We start from the raw sequence: 6,399 nt of genomic DNA, 5'->3' as shown, positions 1-6,399 counted from the left end.
GACTTGCATTAAAGGTGACCTCCAAAAGAAAAAAAATGCTCTAGTCCTTCTCTGTGTTCCTTTATTATGTACAAAGAAGCCCTGAAAGATTTTTGTCTGGAAAATATATATTCTGGGTTTTTTAGAACCTCATGCCTTCTCTACCCTAGCAGGCCATAGGGTGGCTGGAGTTCTAGTGACAGTACATCACAGAGATAAGATTGAAAGCGGAGCACCTGTGAGGGAAATTAATATTAAGGATAAAATTTCCAAAGGTATAAATCACTTAAGAAACAAGGGCTATGGCTATACTAGAGACTTTACAGTGACGGATCAGCAACGATGCAGCTGCGCTGCTGTAAGCTCTCTAATGTAACCACTCTAAGGGCATGTCTACACTTACCTCTGGAGCGATTGATCCAGCAGGGGTCGATTTATTGCATCTAGTGAAGATGTGATAAATCGACCGCCGAGTGCTCTTCTGTTGACTCCAGTACTCCACTGGAGTGAGAAGTGTACGCTGAGTCGACCGGGGAGTGTCAGCAGTCGACCTACTGCAGTGAAGACACCGTGGTAAGTAGATCTAAGTACGTCGACTTCAGCTGCGTTATTGACGCAGCTGAAGTTGCGTAACTTAGATCGATCCCCCCTCAGAGTAGACCAGGCCTACGCCACAGCCCCGGGAGAGGTGGTAGCTACGTTGGAGGGAGAAGTTTTCCCGCCAACATAGCACTGTTTACACCGGCGCTTGTGTTGGTGTAACTGACTTACGTCACTGGGAGGGTGGGCTTTTTCATGCTTGTGAGTGACATAAGTTATACCACAGTATGTGCTAGTGTAGACATAGCCAAGTCTCATTTTGAAAAGTGACTGAGGCCCAGAGTTTACAGGTATTTATAGGGTTACCATACGTCCGGATTTCCCCGGACATGTCCTCCTTTTGTGTGCTAAAAATAGCGTCCGGGGGGAATTTGCAAAGCTCTCACAATGTCCGGGATTAGCAGAGAGTGGCTGGGAGGGCTGCAGGGAAGTCCCGGGCTGGACTCGGGAGCAGCTGTAGAGGAGCCGGATCCGCCCTGCATTCTGAGCCAGCAGCTGCCTTGCAGCCCAGTCCGGCAACACTGTGCAGGGCCAGACCGGGTTTTGTTGTGCTCGGGAGCTCAGCCACGTGTCCGGCTCGGCTGCACAGAGCCCAACTCTGTTCTGAGCAGCAGGGTAAGGAGGTCAGGGGGCAGGAAGGTTCTGGAGGTGGAGGTCAAGAAACAGGGGGGGCTTTTTGGGGGCAGTGGAGAAAGTTTTGGGCAGTCAGGGTACAGGTAGGGGGTAGGGTCCTGGGGGGCAGTTGGGGGGGGTCTTAGGAGGGGGCAGTTAGGGGACAAGGAGCGGGGGGGGGGTAGGGGGCTGGGAGTTCTGGGGGGGAGCTGTCAGGGGGCAGGAGTGGAGAGAGGGATCGGAGCAGTCAGGGGACAGGGAGCAGAGGGGTTTAGATGGGTTGGGAGTTCTGGGGGGAGCTGTCAGGGGGCAGGAGTGGGGAGAGGGATCGGAGCAGTCAGGGGACAAGGAGCGGGGGGGGGTAGGGGGCTGGGAGTTCTGGGGGGGAGCTGTCAGGGGGCAGGAGTGGGGAGAGGGATCGGAGCAGTCAGGGGACAGGGAGCAGAGGGGTTTAGATGGGTTGGGAGTTCTGGGGGGGGCTGTCAGGGGGCAGGAGTGCGGAGAGGGATCGGAGCAGTCAGGGGACAGGGAGCAGAGGGGTTTAGATGGGTTGGGAGTTCTGGGGGGGGGCTGTCAGTGGGTGGGGAGTGGTTGGATGGGGCGTGGGAGTCCCAGGGGTCTGTCTGGGGGTGGGGGTGTGGATAAAGGTTGGGGCAGTCAGGGGACAAGAGGCAGGGAGGCTTAGATAGTCCTGGGGGGCAGTTAGGGGCAGGGGTCCCAGGAGGGGGTAGTCAGGGGACAAGGAACGGGGGGAGGGTTGGGAGGTCAGGGGGGGGCGGGAAGTGGGAGGGGCAGGGGCGGGGCTAGGGCGGGGCTCCTCCCGTCCTCTTTTTTGCTCGCTGAAATATGGTAACCCTAGTATTTAGGCATTGCTCTGCTCAGCATTGCAACACCTGACTGACTTAGAAGCCTAAGTCTCATTTTCAAAAGTGAATTAGGCACTTAAGAGCAGATTTTTAAAGATTTTTACATGCTTGACTCTAACTCAAATCAATGGGGCTTAGGTGCAGGGCCAGTTCTAGGATCCACTTATTGTGGGGCAAGTGGGTATTTTGGGGCCGCCACAGACACCCTGTCTCCCCCACTACCACCAACCCGAGGATCCTGGAGTCCCTGCCTCCCACCCACACCAGCCTGACCCTCCAAGAGCCATCACCTCCACCCCCTCCACCAACCCAACCCTCCCAGAGCCCCTGCCTCCCTCCCCCCTTATCTTATCCTCCCTGCTGACAGTGTTGCCAACTCTCATGATTTGTCATGAGTCTCATGATAATTATTGTTTTCCTTAAAGCTCCAGCACTGGGCATCATGTGATGATTTCAGCCTCCATTCTTAAAGAAAAAGTAAGTTTCTAGCTCTTGTGACTGTGGAGAAAGTGTCAAAATGTGACTCCAGTGCACCCTAAAGTCTCAAAAAGCAGTAGGAACCAAATCTATTATTTTTACATAATCTTGTGATTTTAAAACCAATCTCATGATTTTTGATGAGCCTGACTCATGATTTTTGAACATTTAAGGTTGACAATACTGGTCCTACTTCCCGGACCAGGCCGGCAACAAGGGGCAAGAGGAGCCACGGCTGTAGTTTTGGCAGCCAATGGCAGATGAAGACCCAGCAGCATGTAGCATGCATAGCCAGACTGGCCAGCACACTGTGCATGTGGCACGGTACAGAGTGGATCAGGGTGCCGGCTGGGCTGCGGCATGCCACCTCCTGACCACGTTCAAGAGTCAGCACCCCACCAACCCCTGCCAATGTCTCTGGCACCTACGAATTTGGGACTTCTTGAAAATAATTTGGGAGGGTAAATGTTCCTTTTGCCCCATCCCCAGGAGCACTGACCCTGGTTTGAAGATCTGGGCCTTAACCCCTCCAGCCCTCATCTCTTTGAGACTTCACACTACACATCTCTGATAGCTCATTTAGCACAGCCAGGGAAGACCAGACTTGACTTTTCTGATATTTCTAAGTTAACAAACAGACAGAACTAAACTTCCAGGTCCTCTTTACATATCATAAAAAGGCAAAGTAAGGCATGAACCCAATTTAAATAAAGTCCTTTGTAGCTCATTTTAAGTAACTAACTTGACATATCAATAGGAAATGGAGTTTCATTCTGTTTGCTAACTGCAAGCCATTCTCAGGTACTTGGCTTTTCAAAAGTTTGCTTTTCCCACAGTTTGTCTATTGCTCTGTTAATAAACCTAGTTTAGTGACTGATTAAGAGCTACTGTATATTCATTCAGATATTTCTGGATTGAGAATGGGAATCTAAGTAGATTTTCCTCACAATTGTCGGTTTTATTCTATCTTAAAAAAAAAAACAGTAGAAGGAATCATCTTAAATCCAGCTTAAAAATAAATCCCCTTTTTAATTTTGTACATTCCAGAGAAAAAGTAACAGAACAGAAACATCTGACATGCTGATAGAAATTAAACACTAGGGCGGGTCAAAAAGTTTCAGTCAAAACAAAGTTTTTAAAAGGAAAAATGGGTTTTCATCTCAATAAAATTTTTTGCATGAAGTTTTCTGCCATTTCAATTTTTCATCAAGAAACTGAATGCCTGAAAATTGAAATGTTTTGTGATTAGTTTTCACACCTTGAAGTCTAGAGTTTTATATTCTCATATGCTGTATATGCCCCTGAAACAGAAAGTACCCTTTACTGATGCTTACTATGTTAAAAGGGCTTAAAATAGGATATTATGGAGAGAACTCTTAAAATGAAGGCTCCTTTTTTCAGAGCTAATCTGTAACCCCACATAAATGTTAACAGAAAAGGTAAAACCACAGACCTCAAAAGAGTTATTCTGGTGTAAAAATAGGCCTGATTCTCCACTATCTTGGATGTGTGCGCTCAGTTTAGGGTTGCCAACCCTCCCAGTTTGGCTGGGAGTTTCCCGGAATCAGGCTCGATCTCCTGGTGGCTACTGAAGTCAATCAGGGAGATTTTAGGCTGCTAAAAGTCTAGTGGCGCAGTGGGGCTAAGCCAGGCTCCCTGCCTGCCCTGGCTCTGCGCCGCTCCTGGAACAGGCCAGCATGTCCGGCAGTGGCTCCTAGGTGGAGGCGCAGCCAGGAGATATCCATGCGGTGCCCCCGCCCCGAGCGCCAACTCCGCAGCTCCCATTAGCCGGGAAGGAGAACTGCAGTCAATGGGAGCTACAGGGGCAGGGCCTGCAGGCAGGGGCAGCGCAGAGAGCTGCCTGGCTGCCCCTGAGCCTAGGAGCCTCTGCCAGACATGCTGCCGCTTCCGGGAGCCACCCAAGATAAGCACTGCCCAGCCAGAGCTTGTACCCTGAACCCCCTCCCACATCCCAACCCCCTGCCCCACCCCCTCCCGCACCGAAACTCCCTCCCAAAGCCTGCACCCCCTCCTACACCCAACCCCCCTGCCCCAGCCCGGTGAAAGTGAGTGAGGGTGGGGGAGAGCAAGCGACGGAGGGAGAGGGGCTGGAGTGAGTGGGGGACAGGGCCTCGGAGAATGGGCAGTGTGTCCTTGGGGAAGGGGCGAGGAAGGGGGCGGGGCAAGGGTGCTTGGGTTTGTGCGATTAGACAGTTAGCAATCCTAGAACTCATTTACCTGTATGTACAGGAGAAATAAAATGCTACTAAATCGGAATGTGGTAACATCCACTTTATACAGATGTAAATGACTATATAAGGTTCTAGGCAGTGGAAATCAGGCCTTCTGTGTGCAAGGATTTTCTTAGATTCTATCACCTCACAACTATTATTGAAGAAAGCATTCTTTCAGCGTTGCAGTGCATTACAACTCTCTCCTAGGCAGACTGCTGGCTGGAAGGATGCTACAGAATTAGCCCACCAGTGTATCAGGAGCTTGAACAAGTACTAATATAGGGGAGAGTTGAGGTCCTCAGTGTAGGGTTGCTTATAGATGCACGCATGCTTACACCCAGATCTACGAGCCTTTTCAACATGGTAGAAATTTTAATGAAAAATTTCAAGTTTTGCTCTTCATAATTCCAGCAAAACATTTTCACTAGTTCTGTCAGTGATTCAAATTCCTTCACACTCCTACTATAAGTAGCCTGAGAAAAAAATGTCTGTGGGTTTTTTTTTAATATCAAAGCTCCAAAGCATCAGAGACCACAACATACATTTTACCTGCTAGGGCTCCAGGCACAGACTGAATTTCTCTGGAGATGCAAAAGCCCCTAGCATCTTCCGTAACTACATTGTAGCAACCTTGAGAGTGAAATATGGCAATTTAAGAGCATACAGCAACAATATACAATAATTAGGCAAAGGAAGTGGGAAAAAAATACTGCATCCAGTTGAACCGACAGGAACAATTTCAAGTAGGAAGAATGTAATTACCCAAGCTGAAATCTGGCCAGGATGCCATTCATTCTGCAAACCTGGCATCTCTCAAAATCAAACAACAGATGTTCCTGTGAACCTCTGTCAGGCATAAATATTTTATTAATTAAATTTACAAGAACGGCTCTGCCTTTGGCTCCTTTGCTTTCACTCTGGAAAAAAACCTGAGCAGCCTCCAGGGCTAAACTAAAAAACTAGGGGCAGGTTTAGGGGTGAGGGCAGATGACTTCAGAAGTAGATAAAAGTGGGGAAAGAGAGTTGCTCTATGGTGCCACATGATGATTTTGAGGTTCAGATTGCATGGGTTTTGAAAACTAGGCCAGACAAAATACTAGTCAATATACTGAAGGAAACAATCCTGCATTGGTCGGGTGATAGACTGGATGATCTCACAGGTCTCTACTATCTCTAACTTCTGTGATGTAGGATGTCATGATGTACAGAAAATGACTACAGCACTGACAAGAGTCAAAAATGGTTCCCCCACTCTGTGACCGACTTATGCAAAGTATAACTGATTTGCACAAATATATACCATTGATGCTGACTAGGGAATTTACAGTAGGTAGCACATATGTGCACATGCGCACACCCACACACACTGACACATATACCCCTATTCCATATTCAAACTTCCTCCACTACCCTCCTTTTTAAAAGGTCATAACAATGAGGAATAGGAAGACATCGATTTGTTGTTGTGTTACTGCTGCCAAAAAGAAGTGAATGAATAAAAACCACATAATGGAATATTGACACTATTAGAAGCCATGCATCAAAGTTGTTCTGACCCCAGGCAGTGTGCATGGGTGTGTGTGCGAGAATGAAGTGCCATGACACATAATAGCAACAGAGCACTAAATATC

The 6,399-nt window shown here is 48.5% G+C and overlaps 1 long non-coding RNA gene across 1 annotated transcript in view; it reads left to right on the top strand.

Moving 5' to 3' along the window:
- Positions 1-421: 421 nt before the first annotated feature.
- The window catches only part of LOC122174249 (uncharacterized), a 30,073-nt gene continuing 24,095 nt past the window's right edge, over positions 422-6,399 (top strand). Inside the window, exons 1-2 of the long non-coding RNA XR_006175837.2 lie at positions 422-552; positions 2,483-2,534. This is a non-coding gene — a long non-coding RNA (uncharacterized LOC122174249). The remainder of the gene's footprint in view (positions 553-2,482; positions 2,535-6,399) is intronic.

This window comes from Chrysemys picta, chromosome 6 (genome assembly GCF_011386835.1).
Source record: "Chrysemys picta bellii isolate R12L10 chromosome 6, ASM1138683v2, whole genome shotgun sequence".
NCBI lineage: Eukaryota > Metazoa > Chordata > Testudines > Emydidae > Chrysemys > Chrysemys picta.
The sequence above is the reverse complement of the archived record's forward strand: the minus strand, read 5'-3'. Positions and strand labels throughout refer to the sequence as shown.